The sequence below is a fragment of the Oryzias melastigma genome, linkage group LG20 (assembly GCF_002922805.2).
Source record: "Oryzias melastigma strain HK-1 linkage group LG20, ASM292280v2, whole genome shotgun sequence".
NCBI classification, from domain to species: domain Eukaryota; kingdom Metazoa; phylum Chordata; class Actinopteri; order Beloniformes; family Adrianichthyidae; genus Oryzias; species Oryzias melastigma.
Genome location: NC_050531.1, coordinates 7,087,429 through 7,104,765, shown reverse-complemented (window position 1 = coordinate 7,104,765; position 17,337 = coordinate 7,087,429). Strand labels below are relative to the sequence as shown.

Genomic DNA, 17,337 nt, shown 5'->3' with positions numbered 1-17,337 from the left:
ATTTAGATTCATACATTTACATTTATTCAATATTACTAAAAGTATTGTCTCACCCATCCAAATGATCAGAATCAGGTGTCCTAATCACTTGTTCTGGCCACAGGTGCTTAAAATAAAGTACTCAGACTGTTTTTTACAAACATTTGTGAAAGAATGTTCCACTCTCACGACTTCAGTGAATTCCAGCCTGGAACTGTCATAGGACGCCACCTGTGCAACAAATCCCGTCATGAAATTTCCTAAACATTCCACAGTCAACTGTTAGCTCTATCAGAACAAAATGGAAGACTTTGGGAACAACAGTAATTCAGCCACCAAGTGGTCAACCACATAAACTGGCTGAGAGGGGTCAGCGGATGCTGAAGCGCATAGTGCAAAGAGGTCATTGACTTTCTGCACAGTCAAATGCTACAGAGCTCCAAACTTCATGTGACCTTCAGATTAGCCCAAGTGCAGTACGCAAAGAGCTTCATGGAATGGGTCTCCATGGCCGAGGAGCTGCATCCAAGCCACACAAATGCAGTGGTGTAAAGAATGAAGTCTATAGCGATAAATCACGTTTTTCCATCTGGCAATCTGATGGACTAGTCTAGGTTTGGAGGTTGCCAGGAGAACAGTACATTTGGGACTCCATTGTGCCGAGTGTGAAATTTGGTGGAGGGGGAATGATGGTGTGGGCTTGTTTTTCAACCCCCTTAGTTCCAGTGAAAGGAACTTTAATGTTTCAGATACAAACATTAGGGACTATTCCATACTCCCGAACTTGTGGGAACAGTTTGGAGCCATGAATGACAGAGTCTGGTGTGGATGAACTGGACTGGCCTGAACAGAGTTCTGACCCTATAGAACACATTAGACATGGAGAGCCAGGCCTTCTCGACAACATCAGTGTGACCGGACCAATGCGCTTTTGGAAGAGAAGACTCCTGTAAACACACTCCTCAACCATGTGGTTCCCAGAAGAGTTGAAGCTGTAATAGCTGCAAAAGGTGAACCAACATTATATTGAACTCCATGGGTTAGGAATTGGATGTCACTTCAGTTCATATGTGAGTCAAGGCAGGTGAGCCAATAGTTTTGGTGATTTAGTGTATGTTTTATTAAGATTGGTAGAATAACATTTTTTGTTTGTCAAAATAAATGATGATAAAGAAGATTTTTAATAATTTCATGAGAATGCTCTGAGAATTCCCATCAACAGCTGCAAAAAAAATCCCAAAAGAACTCATAAAATTGGCAGTACACTAACTTCACCATTCTGCATAACAATGACTGGTCAGGTCATTATTACAGTTAATGAGGGGTTTATGTATCTCGTATGACATGCTTCACTAAAACTCAATGAAAGCACAGCTTCACTATTTACTTTTGGTTTGTTTTCATGAAAACATTTCAACCATATTTTCATAAAAACAACAAAACGTTTCATTATTCAATCGGTTTTCAGTAAATGTCTCATTTCCTGATTGAGATGCTTCACTCACCCCTATAACCCGTTTCGCAACATCCACATCCCTGAAGCGGCAGCCAGCAGTTAGCCATAGCCGTGACTTGCTTTAATTGCTTTTCATTCCAGAGAACAGAGACGCCGCATTTATGGTGAAAGATGTTTGCACATGCACAAACATGTATTGAGAGAACCACAAAGAAAGTGTAAATTGGACATCTGCCTTCGTTTCTCTTTCAACCGCTGGAGCTGCACCTGGACATGAATTATAGAGAGGAACCCGGACGAGAAGAAAGGAAGCCGAAGACATGAGGCGGACGAAAATGAGAGGACAGGCTGGATTTCATATCTACCCCCATCTGGAGATTCTCATTGGGAGAGGGGGCTCACTGGGTCAGTGATCAATTCAGCTCCAATACAAAAAAAAGAAAAAAATCAGTGGAGGGGAGGTATTGTTATGTTTTTTTTTTTTGTATTCTTTGCAAGAAAAGATAGAAAAAATTTTAGTAGATATATTTCAAAATGCATGAGAAGCTCCTTTAGGGACTTTGTTAGAGTTAACGAAAATGATTCGTGAATTCTGCTGTTTTTTTGACTATTGTCAACGTAAAAAAATTATAATAATTAAATTAACTTTATAATAATAACTAAATCCCTTCTCATCCTCTGCAAATGGTTTTCCTCCAAGTTCGGGTCCTCCACCAGTGGGATATATTTAATATATATAGTGCATATATATATATATATATACAAAAGCAAGTAATGCTTTGAAGATTGAAAGCCTAAAATGTCACCCACCCGCTTTGAAGCTCCCTGGCTCGCTTTGTTTCTCTGCACTTGTAGCTCACAGAACCACAGGCAGAGTATACCAATTTAGCATGAATATACCATTAGGAGACCAAAAAAACATAAAACAAAGACAAATGAGATTAGACAAGAATATACTGACGAAATACAGATCCATACGCAGATATAAACACACCTGGGAAGGCTACATTGCGCAGATGTATGGACGTCTCTTTGATTTCTATCAAGCCTTTGTGGTTTGGAGCACTTTAAGTGTCATCAGCTGGCTCTTTGATACACTCATGCAGTTTTGTTAGTCCATTAACAGATGTACCCAACAAAAACAATGTGTGTTTCTTCTGCATGTATATTTCCCCCCCGTACCGGGAGTGTTTCTGCATCTGTGGGTGACTCAGCCTTGATCTTCCCTGCATGTGTGTTGAAGAACACTATTAGGTCGAGCACATTTCCATCTCAATCCAGTTTTGAAAATATTGAATAAGAAAAATCTTTGTTTGAGGCTGAATCACACAAAGCGATCACCAGTGTTATTGATGATGATCTCTTCAGTGTTTCTTTCCACTGCAGTCATTAAAAAGTTGTATTACGGTTTGACAGAAACGAGGTTATTTATTCTTGAATTTAATTGAGAAAAAGTTTGTGTTAATTCATTGGTTTGTTAAAATGAGGGATGTAGTGGAGATCTAGGACAGGTGTCTATTAAAGCCAATACATAATCAGCCATGATAAAAAGGTAGATATCTGGAATCAGTACCAAGCTGCAGAATATTTTCTCTAAAGTTACATTCGTTTAAGTGACAAAGTCACTGACAGTTCTGTAACAGCAAACATCAGTGTGTGAGGATCATGTTAAACATGATGGTTATGTATGCAGGGATTTGACAGAGATCTAGAGACAACGCTGAAGCCAGAACTGTGTCAAACTGAAAGGAGATACTCTCCACTTGAATCAGGAAGCCAAGTAGGCAGGTTAAGCCTCAATCATGTGCACTCAAACGGGGTTGACTCGTAGGGTGCTGTGGGTTTTTGGGGTGTTGGGGCCCATGGCGGTTCGTAGACAGGAGCGAACGCATCATAAAGACTGACTAACGACAATAAAAATTCAATAAAGACTCCTATAAAAGCAGTGTTTTTAACATGTTCTTGTAGCATTTTCTCATTATGTAGGACATGTATAAAATCATTTAAGATTAAACTTCTTAATACTATTTCTTTATTCAAATTGAGTTGGATCAGGAGTAGATGAAAACCGGATGCTTAAAAAAGCTCAGGTTTGTGACACAGCAACTGCCATGGGTGGGCTGAAGTCACCTTTCTCCACTACAATTCTGATAAATCCCCAACGAGATCCTTTAAACTGTAATATTGTTCGCCCTTTTTTAAATTTTTTAGCTTGGGCTTGTGAGGTGCAACAAGCTAGCTGGAGAGAGTGTAAACAGAGGAATGCTGGAAAAGTAGCACAACTAACTTCTGTCCGGCCCACAAACCAGAGTTTAATTTCTAATGAGCTCCTGCGGTACGACACGTCTGCATCTCACCCACTTTACCCTTTACTTATTGTGTGTTGCTAAAGCGTTTACTACGACCTGTTGCTTGCAGCACACCCATAGAAGAAGAAATGTACATTAACATTTTTACTATATGGAGTCACCGAGCAGCCTACAACCTTGTCTGAGTCACCTGCGGGCCACATACAGGTTTTTTTCACCCGAAAGATGGTGCACATCCACATGGAATGATAGTGCTTTGCAACACAGAAACATTCCTCAAAACAAATGGGAACTATGACCTGTAACTCCTTTTTATTGGCTTAGTACTACATTTCTCTCCTGAATTACCTTTTGCTTACCTGCTGCAACCGTTTCACCACCATAAAAAAAGTGGCGTTGATTTAATACTGCTGTAACTTACTAATATAAAAAGTGTTAACTTTAGTTGCTATAGTCACAATAAGAAACCATATGGTAGCAGTCTAAGCAAAGATACCCAGACTTCCCTCTCCCCGGCCACTACCTCCAGCTCCCCTGGAGGGACCCCGAGGCGTTCCCAGGCCAGCTAAGAGAAGTAGTTTCTCCAGTGTGTCCTGGGTCTTCCCTGGAACCTCTGCCCAGCGGAAACACCTACCCAGGGAGGAGTCCGGGAGACATCTGGACCAGATGTCCGAGCCACCTCAACTGGCTCCTCTGGATGTGGAGGAGCAGCGACTCGAGCTGTCTCTGAGTGACTGAGCTTCTCACCCTATCTCTAGGGGAGCATCCAGCCACCCTGGTTCATATTTGATGTAATTGAGACCAAGTTACCACTAAGTCTTGTTACACAACATTAGTCCCCATGATTCCATTGTCAATTAGTCCAACTTTACAGAAGAAATAACTGCTAACCTATCTAAAAATAGTTAATAATCCATTATATCCATACATTTTGTTGAACATTTCAATTTGCATTTGACTTCCAAAACTACAAACCAATAACAGTGCGGTATTTTGATTGACATCTCTCTTCCATTGCTGTATGGAGCATGTTTTAAATACCATCGGGCTAGGTTGCCTGGCTAGAATTGAAGCTGAAAAACTGGCCTCAAATCAACTCAACACTAACCAAAAGGTCACAGGACCTAAGCTGTCATCCATCTTTGTTACAGTCGTGCTTTACATTTTAAAAAGGGAATGTGAGATACCAGCCAGCTGATACAATACTGCAGAAAAAAATACTACAGTGTCTCATCTTTTTTAGAAAAGTTTATTTGATCACAGAGATTCAAATCCTGAGATTTGCATAATCTCAATTCCATTGATACCTATTAAAATGCAGTGTAGAATCATTGCATCATTGAGACTAGTGAGATCTGCAAAAAATCGAATCATATAAAGTGGAATTCCTGTCATATCATGAAGAATTGGGGCATTTGGGGTTAAAAGAGTATTAGCAATCAAGTAAAATTATGGCTTCACTTGTATCTTTCTACAGATCTGTGTGACGTGACCGCTGTGTGAAGATTTTTGATATTTTAATGTAAACTTTATATCAATTCTTGCACAAAGTTTTCAAAAATTAAAAAATGAAAATAGGATGGCTGTTTTGTAACCCTTTCTGTGATATGCTGCAATGAAGACATGGTGAAAACTTAAAATAATGAACAAGAATTGGGACTATTTCTGTCTTTGGAGTTTATTCATAGCAGGAGATAGAGAGAGGCTCATTATTGTAACTGTTTGTAACTGCTGCTTCATGAGGTCGCACCTATCGAGTGTACAAACCGCTGCACAAACAGGATGTACGAGTACCTGCTGTTCTAGGTATGAGGGGCAACGGCACACAGACTCTCACTCTGAGTGGGTTTCACTGCGGGTGCAGGCATTGAAGATGAAGAGACAAAGGAATATAGAGATGGAGGTTGGAGGGATCAGATGAAGCAAAGAGAGACTGCTGGTTGTGGCAAGACTGAAATGCAGGTTGGATTTTCTGCTCAACTCTCACACTGCTTTTATGCCTTCAGCTGCTGGAAAACAAAAAACATGAAACCTCTCCAGCTGCACTCCAGTCAGGAAGTATTTCCACTAGAAATGTCAGAACCACCATCTCAAACTCAACAGAAAATCTTTTTTGTAACAGCTTTTATCTTGTCATTTTGTAACCTGAAGCTGTAACACTTTAGCTGACCATGACACTGTATTTTTTTTTTCAGTTTTCTGCTTTTACTTAACTTGCATAACAGCTTGTATTTATGCTTTTGAAGCCACTAGGAGCTCCAAATACAACATAATTTCTTCCTAATTAAAGTCCCATCACAGTCGCGGAGACGCCGTTTTTGCCTCGGCTCCAAGAACTCCAGCTTCAGGCATGAGCGTGGATCGAGCCAATGGCTCAAACAGAAACAGCTTGGGACCACTGCGGTCCTCAGCTACACAAATGTCAGCTGCAGGGGATTCTCGAGCTGCGCGGAGCAGATTCTGCTTTGCACATCGTTCCCACTTCCTTGCCTCCTTGCAGAGTGTTGAAGCCACTTGTCCAGATTTTTGCATTTTTCAAATTAGAGAGCGAAACCAGGCTCAGAGCTGGTTTCATTTTTAATTCAGAGCACTATTTTACTCCCAACGTTTGGCTAATATCTGATAAAAGGGCTGAGGGACACGAAGCTGATTTGAATGTCATAATTTGTTTGCAGGTACTAAGAAATAATTGTTCTCTCTGAATGAAATTAAGAAATCACTATAATTTTTAGACAATCCCACTTTTTGCATGAAAATTTAATGATTTTACTTTAATTTGATATTTTATGCCAATCAGCTTTTAATAAAAGAAACAAAAGGTTTTTTTTAAAAGGCAAAATGGCCATGAATCTGAATGATTTTGTACTAAAGTGTTATTATTTTTAATTGGAGTGTTCCATTTAAGCTGTTGTTTAAATCTTGTTTTGTGAAGATATAAAAGAGCAGAGATAATTCTCAAACTTTGTTTATCCAAACAAAAATCCATCAGAAGAATAAAAAGTGGTTCGTCTCTTGAACTCATTCAACAATGTGAGGCCAAATGCAATAAGACATTGTTCATACAGAATTAATTTGAAATTTGTTTTTCTCCCATCAAATAGGGATTTAAGGATAGACAAAATATCGATTAGCTTTAAAAATATTAAAAGCTCACAGGTAGAGAAAGCAGCTTAAGGCTTTGACACATTTCACTTTTAAACATATTGCTCCGTTTCCCTCCAGATCCATGTCCGCTTCCCGTTTCAAAGCTTTTATCCACCTCGGAAACAATGCATATTCAATTTTTGTTTACGAACTCTGGGTCTCTGCGGGTGTCTGCGAAAGGTTGCGCCGTTGTTACAATTTGCGGTGCGTTTCACCCCCCCTACTCATTAATCTCCCTCCGTACGCTGATAGCTTCGTTTCGTCCACCAGAAAACGCTTTCAATTATTCATGCCTATTTTCCACAAACACCTTGGAGATGGAATTAGCAAATAAACAATGCCAGGCGACACTAATCCTCGTCTACAGCAAAGATCCTTTAATGCACTGGAGATCAGACCGGCTGTTGACAGGCACCTGTTACTGTCTTCAGCTGCCTCGCAACAGCAGTGTTGACACAGTAAATATGTTTACAGGAGCAGTGCAGCCCTGACCTCGCACCTTTAGTGAGGGGCTAATCTAAAGCAAAGGAGAAAGAAAGAGCGGGAAGATCACAAGAAACTGCAAGGATAAATAAAATAAAATAAAACAAATCTATTGGAAAGAGTCAGAATAATAGAAAACACTTGTAAACGACACCGTCTTTTCACTAAAATGAACAACTATTGTCAATAGGGACAAAAAGCTCTCGCTGGTCATAGATCAAGGATAAAAAAACTAAATATTAAAAGCTGATTTACATTTACAATGATGCCCTGCAATAGCACTTTGAAAAAGAGAAAAAAATATCTTTGAAAATGTGAGATATTTTTCTTTCTGGAGGCAGAAGAGGATGATGCGGGAGAGAGAAAAAATAAAAAACATTGTGACCTTGTAATTAAAAAGAAGTTTACCACGGTAGTAGAAGCAGTTTTTGCTTAAACAAAAGCTTAATGTTTTGCAGTTTACTGTGAGTCACAACTCTGCTTTCCCCTGCAGCAAACACACATGCACAAAAGTAGATAACCTATTGCATGCTATGCACATTAAAGTCATTCAGTATGGCATTGTTTTTAATTGATATTTTAAAGTTTAAAAGGGGTGAATTAATTAATTAGGCTATGCAATGCCTCAAATTTTGGACCAGTATCAACTAAAATAACCAGTTCATCTATATATGTAAACAGGTAAGTATTTTAGCCCTTAGCAGACGATGCAAGAAAGCCTGCAAAGGTACCAGTGAAGCTGAAAGAAGATCGTGAGACAAGGCTTGGACGACTGAGAGCTTTGCTAGTGGCTGAATGGTGAACACATACAGCCACTCACACACATACAGGTTTTTTCCCTTTTTTTCACACACTCACTCACAGAGCCAGGGGCAATGGAGGAGAAGAGACTGAGGAAGACTTTGATCACCGAACTGAGCACATTCAAGCACTCAACCGGAGAGGGCAGCCGGCGATGAGAAGGAGAGAGGAAAGGATGGGAAAGGAAGAAGATGGTGAGGAGGGAATCTTGACGTTTTTTTTTTTTTTCTTCAGACTGATGCAGATGTTGGGGTTTAAGCACAGACAATGGGGTATCCAACATATATGGTTGGATGAAGAGAAAAAAGGGAAAAATTAAAACCATTTGTCAGATTTCTTGGTGGTTCCAATCTTGCATGTCTGGATGGAAGCACAGCTAAAAAACTCTTGTGCTATGTGCACACCGGGCACATCTGAGCAACTGTGTCCAAAGAAAACTCTATATGCACGTTTTGGGCTTCTGCGTTCAAAAGTCTTGCGTTTTTCAGTCCATTTTTGGGCTCTAAATACAAAACGTGCAGCAATTGAACACGTCCTAAAAGTTAAACAAGTTGAACATAGACCTGGGGTGGACAAACTACTAACATACACGGCCCATGAAACCATTTAATCTGGCCCCCCACACTGGAATAAATTATACTGATCATCCATATTAATGTTTTATATTTCCTTCTAATTTTGGTTTTTCCTGCTAAATAAACTGACTTGTGTTTAGATGCAAAAAAGTCATTTTGAATTCATGATTTGTTGGAAGATTTGTTGTTTTTCTCACGTTCATGTGTGTTTTTTGAGTCAGACGGTCCTTTTTTTCCAATCATTCCAACACAACAAACACAGCATTTTTTTAAGTGTGTGTTTCCCTTGAAAACATCAAGCAATGGATCCATTTGGCACTTAAATAGGAACAAAAACCATAGTTTTAAATTAATAAAAGCAGATTTTTGTCCAGATTCCATGTTGTTTCTTTCTTGCACTTCAAGCATCTCATCTGGCTCATCTTTAGGTTTTAGAACCCTTTATGACCCACAAGTTAAAAAGTTTCCCCACCCCTGACTTGGACCAATCAGGGACTCCGATTTAACATCCTTTTAAAAAAAACAGAATTGTCAACCGGCTGAAAATTGACCACAAAAACGACTGGAATTTTATGACACCAAGTCTTTTGTATATTGGAATAGAGCTGTGAAAGAAAAAGTCTGGAGCAAGATTTGCACTACTTTAACATTTCACACCAAGCCTCTTCCATCAGTGAGTAAATGAGCTAGACTCGGGTGGAGACAGACTTATACGAACACCCAATACTAAGGCCGAAACTGAATTCTTCTCCTACCTCTATGGCTTGTCACAACTCCTTAGCTCTCCAAAGTTGAGGAGAGTTATGGAAAAATAGTGTCTTAAAATTCAGACGTCACTCCCACTTGATGACGACATCAATAGTCGCCAGTCAGCTACGTTAGCACAGAGCTGCTAGCGCTCATGAATACATAACAACATTGGTTTTACAACTTCAAAAAGGTCATGCTAAAATAAAAAAAAGCATTACGTACATTTAAATGTAAACGTCTGTGATTCAAAGAACACCCACGTAGAGAAAAGCCCGTCTCCAACTCGGTGTGATGCGGTTCGCCTTACCGGCGGAGGGATACAGAACTCAAAGTCCCTTCGCTTTACCCTTAAAATCCTATTTCAGATATGCCTTTCCCTTAAAATGCCCCATCAATTGGAGGGGTAGGGAGAAGTCGGAGGGGTAGGGGAAGAACTTGGACCTTTCAAGAATACCTGTTTAGCACGTTCTTGAATGCACCACACATAGCCAGTGTGTATACGTAGCTTTATAGAACATCCTTTATTAACTTTATGGCAGTGTTTTTACTCCTGACGGGTAAATATCACACTATCAAACATTTTTTTTTTTTTTTAAGAGGAATCGCTTTAGTTTCCAACCACAAAAGAAAAGCGAGTCCAAAAGTAGGCAGTTTTAGCACCACAGATCCATCCTCCATGCCTGAGATGCAGGTGGATAAAACACAGCACTGTTTGCGAAGAGAGCAGGTAATTATTGTTGGCATTTTGACAAGTGTTTGCCAGAGTGAAGGTCAACTCTGTCTGCGTGGGAGATCTATGCTAATCTGCTCAGCTGGAAAAGACTACCACTCACCACTCAAATGGTAGCTAGCACCAATGTGCAGTCCCAGCTCTGTGTTTCCACTTTTCAACTGCCTGCAGGGGTGAGTGTTTGGAAGGTGCATGCGAGTGATGGAGTGTGCCTCTGCGCGCATCACAGAGAGACAGAAAAAGCTGAGTGACATGAAAGAGGAAGCAGTCACATATGGGCTGGTTCACTCGTGTCTGCAAAGCAAAACAACAATTTAACGAGTTTCCTGTCTGCCCACAAAGTGTTTAAGTGGTTTGTTTTTAAAGTTTCAAATATACAGCATTTGGGCCATTCTGGAGTTATTTAACATGATGTTCATACTGATGAACCCCGGTAGGATCCCACGAGTTAATGTCATCAGGTAAGTGGACTGTGTGTGGTAAAATCTTTTTAGCATTTTTATAGAAATGTGTTTATTTGCACTAAAAACTAACAATATCTCCCCGGCTTTACCAGACAATTTTTTTAACCCTTTAAATTTCCATTCTGATCATCTTTTGATCTATTATAAAAGTGTTCCTAGTGGTATTTTAATAAGGGTTATGCCATTTTTAGCAATTTTTTTTTAAATTAAAACCATTTCTTAGACATAGATTCTGCAAAGTGGCAGTAGTTCATTAGAAATTCACCTCCGAGTTATTGGTGAGATCATTACATTAAGTGCTAATAATAATACGCCTTCCCGCTTTTATTTTTTTGTTTGTTTCCTGTCACATCACTGAGACAGACAGACAGACAGACGGAGGCGGAAACATGTTCACGTTTCTGCTCGTCTCCTTTGGCTGACAGCCGTGTGTCAGGGTCTTCGCTTTCTGCTCCAGATGGCCCGGTGAGTTGCTCCCAGGGTCTCTAGGATCCCAGCGCTCATTGACCGAGGCCAGGGTTCTCACGGCCTGGGAGCCTGCGGACTCATTGCTGCTGCCTAACCTCTGGGGCCTTTGAGGCCTCGGAGGGTCGCCCAGCCGTGACAGCCAAGACAATAGGAGTGTCCCCGACCAGCTCCGCCCACCTGCAGCCACTCTTAGCACGCACACACACTCGTGTGGAAACGTGCGTGTTAATATAAATAAAATTGTATGCGCTACGGCACAATTTTAAAATACTTTTTCTTTAGGCAAGAAGACACTTCCCACTCATAAATCCACCTACTCACTGTAAAGAGCCCAGACGTGTAAGTGGATCAAATCCATCATCAGCTACAAAACGTCACTTCACAGTGAGCAAAAGCAGTTCTGGCAGATCTATTTTTCTCTGACTGAAGGTGATTTACATGTTTAGAAATCACTGAGAAGAAGCCAGATGGCGGAAAAAGGAGAGTTCTAAACAACACATTCCAACATTGATTTTAACAGTTTGGCTGCCACTTCATCAAATATTGAATAAATCATTTTCCTGGCACACTATGAACACAGCTGTAAAAAAAAAGAAAAAAAAAAAAAAAAAAGAAAGAAAGGAATAAGTGCCTAAATACGAGCGCACGCACAAACACAGACACACACAGAAAGCCTTGTAGTTTTGATAAAGCAGCAGCTTTCTCTTTTGTTTTGCAGCCGAGCAGGGATTAGGCAGCGCCTGTCTTTGTCCTGAGGTTTTCCAGTTGAGCAGAACACAAGAGCCTCTACCTCCACTAATACAGTCAGACCTCCCAGCAGGCCTTTCACCGCACAGCCGCTAAGAACCTGCTGCCCAAAAGATGCTTTTCAATGAGTTATCAAATCTCCTCTATACTGTCCATGCCTTTCAACCGAGTCTCTTTGTCTATTCTTTTTAATGGGGCATTGAACACATCAAATAGAACTGATGGGCAGTTAGATAGACAGCCCAATGTAGCAGAGCAATCTAAATGTCTTTCAAAGGCTGCAGAGTACAGTTAAGGTGGCAGCGGCGGACGGTTAACACCTCAAATGCCTCTGAACTTGAGGAGACCCAACATTTCACGACTATTAGTCCATGGCACCTAAAATAAGAAAAAATACTATAATTATAAATAAATAAAAAGGTCAATCGTAGTAATTGAAATTAATTGTATTTGTCCAACTAATATAAGAGCATTGACCAATTATTAGCATACAAAATACATAGCGTTATTGGTTAATGGCTGATATTTTTAGTAGCTTAAAGCATTATTTGTTAGATACACAAACATCTATATAATCAAAGTTTTTTTTTTTTTTTTTTTTTTTATAGCAAGATATTCAAGTTATAAACTGACCAATCAGATGGGTCAGTTAAAGCATGTGGTGCCTCCTGGCCCCCACCTCGAATGTTTGATTGACAGCTTCTTTTGAGCCCACCTTCAGTGGAAAGGGTGTGGACTTCAGAAAAGCTCACTCGTGATTGGCAACAGTAGTTCCTCTAAAAACATGACTCAGAACGACTCGGGTAACAAAATGGCGGCAGGTGTCACGGTGACGGGCTTTGACCTCATTTTGGGAGGGCCGGAGGAAAGTAATTTTCAATGGGTGACGTCAACATCTCCATAAAACTAATATATGTCTATGATAAAAACCTAATGTAAGTTAAAAGAGAGAGTAGTAAGAAAATAATTTTATATTATTAAAAGCAGTTGTCAGTGTTATTTTTTGGGGGGGGCAAAAAATGGCATAATCATAACTAAAACACCACCAGGAATGCTTTAAAAAGCTCAAACAATAACAGGAGTGGGTCTTTAAACCTGTGAACATATATGGTGGCAAAGCTTGATTGAAGATTATAATATTTTACATTATGTAGCATATAAAGCAAGCAAAATCAACTGCAATTTATAAAGAAGCGTGCAATAAAAATCTCTTTTCTTCTTCTCTTTCTAGAGCATTATCCACTCTTTGTTTTGAAAATGGCTCCTTTTACAGACAAAATCAATAATTTCACCTTTAACAAATTCAGGCAATCTAATTAGATTTCAAGTGAACCATATTTTATCAGGGGATAAAGGAAAACTATTACTAAAAACATCTACTTTCATGTTATTTTCTTCTATTTTTACTACTTGAATGCTTTTGTTTGTCAGGTTCCATAAGAGCCGCACAGGTTCATGGAGGCTCTCTGCAGCAGGGTGAGAGCAGAATGCAGCAGGGGTTTTGATGAGTTCATTAGAAAGGCACCGTTTTTATGCACAGTCACACATTAGACAAAAGGTCAGCTTGGATTACCCAGGTGGCCGCTGCATGTGGGTGTTAGTTTAGTTTTCAGACTACACTTGAACCAAACTGTTTATGCATTGCAACTTATTTAATATTGCCTCAACTTTGACATTTTGCAGCCAGTTAAATGTAGTCTATTTTTTTCGTAAGAAGCTGGAATTGTTTTTGAGCCAGCTTCAGAGTTTAGTTCTCATTATGTTCTAGAGTTAGGAGTTATCTCAGGTCAAAGAAGCTTCAAGATTTATAATTATAATTCTATTTATTTTCCTATGCTTATTTTGGACCATATCACAGGAACAACATGTTTAGAAGATAAACTCTGACTTCCTCCTTTATCTCATAAAGTGGAACACTGTGGCTTTCCCAATGTGACCAGGAGATGTCATGAAGGCCATGTCCAATACATCCCGGAAGACATTTGGAAGAAATTGTCCAGCCAGAGGGTTGGAGCACTCCCTGCTCAATTAAACTATTTCTCATAATGCTCTTAATTTAATTATAAGTCATGGACTTTGCTGCAAACCACAAAAAAATAAAAATAAAAATTCAACCAAACTTTAGCTCCAAATACAATCAAAACTAAACAAAACCCAAATGGATCAAATACCAGCAAAATAAATGGATCCTGAAGGTTAACAGATCCCGGACGAGCCCCCAATTTATGCTAAATCTCTGCACTGCCAACAACAGGCGTTATGCCCCTTTTTATGTCTAGGGGACCTAGGGAGACATAACATATACATTTTTTTTTTAAATAAATATCAAAAATAGTCTCAACACAAAACACTTCAAAGTGCAACACAGACTACATATCAAATGGTGAAGAGTGCGAAGCCGCAGTGAAGACAGGTTGCAGCAAAGCTCTCTTTTTTGTGGACTGGAGGTCCACATAGTGCTACCTCCATCATCATGGTCCATTGAGAGCCACACCTTTTCAGCGCCACACTCGTAAACAATCAGACACACAAAGCTGCACAGAAAACACAGAGGTCCCACTCTGATAAAAAAAAAACACTGAGTAAAAAGAAAAAACAAACTAAATACAGTCACAGACATTCTGACAAGATTCTTTATGAGGGTCTTCCAGAACAGAAACTGTACAACTCTGAGAGTGAATCAGTGTCCTTTCAAAAGACGCAAATTCTAACCATCGGTAATTGAGAGCTCCCTCCCAAACTAAAAACTAGTTGGTTCAGAACATGCATCGCCTCACAAAACTGGTCAGACTTTGGCTCCCTTGGAGTTTTATAAAACTTGGAAACATCCCTGATACTCATGGGAGATCTAGACTGAAATAACCCAAAATGAGCATATCATCTGCGTAAAGCACAAAACAAAAAAACTGATAAAAAATAAGAGAACCAGTGACAAATGACAGCTTTAGACTGCCTCAGTGAGGCTTTTAAATGATTCTTAATACAATTATGCAATTATTAAACACTATTTTTAACTCCTGTATTGCAACATAATTCAAAATCGTATATTTAATCATGTGAGTCTCTTATATTACTAAAATGTTTTAGTTTTTAAAAATCAAAACAAAGAAACAACTAAACAATCTAAACGTGGCCCATCGGTCTTCTTCGAGTAAGATCAAAAAGCGTTAAAATGTGACATCACTAAAGGTGAGTCAGCTTTATCAGATGGTGAATCAGCTTTGCAGAACATCCAGACAGTACAAGTGTGACACAGACAAAACATGACTTTCCTTAAAAATAAATGCATGGAGGTTCTGAGCTGATGGCTCCCATAATTCCACTTTTTACTCCACATCTGCCACAATCGTCTCAATTTACATTTAAACTCTGACTATACTGGATAGCACCATTTTGTACAGAACATTTGTAGATTATGTGTTTGGTGAAGCAAAGTCGTTGCCGATTGTATTGCATTTACAAATAAAGTGTTGCAAGACTGAAGTTCAATAACTTTATATTCCTGCTTTTGCTGGTCGTTTTGCTTTATGTTACTTTACTTTACAATGAGTAAATTTTACATTTTGTTGTCTCACAAAATCCACATGCCATTCTTTATTTACCTCATCCAGGGGTTAACCAGAACTGGGTTTAACTGCCTAACTCCTGAATCAGTTCAATTTAAAAAAAACGGTTTAAATTGATCCCGTTGGATTCAGTATCACTACAACTGATTGATTTGGCATTACTGCAGTCGCTGCACCTAACCACCTGTCAATCTCACACTTCAACCTGAGGATGTTTCTGTGGAGAAGGGGGTGGTCCTGGCTGCATTTCTGCTTAGATTGGGACCTAGTGGATGGATGGATTTAAAATCTGTATTTCCATTTTTCTTGATTGTTAAAATTAATTTCTCTATAAATACAGTATTAAACTGATCAAAATTCATTAAAATGAATTAAAATAATTCACTTTTATCTCCCAATTACCAACATCTCTTCCTGTCCTCACCTTAACTTTCTCACTGCTGACTCTTGCACTTTTAAACCTCATCTTTTAACACATATATCAAGAGTTTGTGGAAAATTTGAAATAATACACTTTTCTGTTTTATTATAGTTATTTGGCATATTTGTGATTTTAGTGTCCAAATTTCTATATTAATGGACTCCGCCCTGTTGGGAAAAATGTTTAAATAAATAATTTTCTCTGTAATTATGACATTAAACTGATCAAAATTGAATCAGCAGAATTTAAATCATTAATGGTTGTATTAAAAGCTCAAAATGATGCAAAAATGGTGTTGAAGGAAAATTGATTTTTATGAATCAATATTGCATCTTGATCAAATCCAGTCATGACATCAATTATTAAATATTCATATAATCAAAAATAACAATAGGTGGTAGAGCTCTGGTTTAAAAGTTGATGTATTTTTTTTTACATAAAATATTTGTTTAAAGTTATACTCGAGGATGTTCCATTGGATCAAATCAGTGAAAATCCTTTCTTGTATGAATATTTTCACGACACATGAAGAAAAAAAATACTTTTTTTCACCTATTAAAACAGATATATTTTATATAGGAATTTCCTTGGAAAATTCCTTTCCTCTTTTCTTATTAATTCCTATTCTGGTGAGCTGAATTCATAATTCATCAGCGTTGGTCAGGCTCATGATCATGTTGACATAACATTTGGTCTGACATTTCAGCCCTGCTCATGCCCGTCATTAGCTCTCACCACACACAACCTCAATGCTCAATGTCAGGCACACTAGAGGCAGAGATAAAAAAAAAAAGGAGACGAGAAAAGAGCAAAATAGATAGATAATATAACAGAACATCAACGTTTAGATTGTATTTTAAAAATTGTGCAAAACTGAGCAATAAGTGGCGACACAAGCGCTCAACACTGGTGATTCAAAGCCAGTAAACCTGCATCATCCACTGCCGTCCAGCCCCTCCCTAATGGAAAACGAGCCAATGCCAAAAATTGTCGCCACTCAAAAAAAAAAAAAAAAAAAAAACCTCGAGCAGAAACACATTTCTGCCAATAACAACACCACCATGTTGATTCCACTGGGGTGATATTGGATGATATTGACTGTCGGGAGTATTGCTGTTCTTCTCAAAGTCATTTCTGACCAAATGAAGGACACTGATACGCGTCCAACACACACCTCCTCTCACACACACATGAACTGCAGGTGCAGACAATGAACCACAGAGGCAATGCAATACTGAGGGTGACCGCATCAAAGCACATATGCATACATAGACGCCGTATGTGTGAGTGCTTTTGTGCGTGAACAAATTGTGTGCAGTTTAGGCTCATCATTCCTGTAACTGATGGTCATCTATCATCTCACTGTGCTGATAATCTTCTTAGAGACGGGGGTTTGTCAGAACATGATGAACGCCAGCATGTCGACTGTATCTTCTGAGGCTAA

At 39.0% G+C, this 17,337-nt stretch overlaps 1 protein-coding gene across 2 annotated transcripts in view; it reads right to left on the bottom strand.

The window, feature by feature from the left end:
- The window catches only part of ptprn2 (protein tyrosine phosphatase receptor type N2), a 144,272-nt gene that overhangs the window by 74,221 nt on the left and 52,714 nt on the right, over positions 1–17,337 (bottom strand). The gene's annotated exons all lie outside the window — the stretch shown is intronic.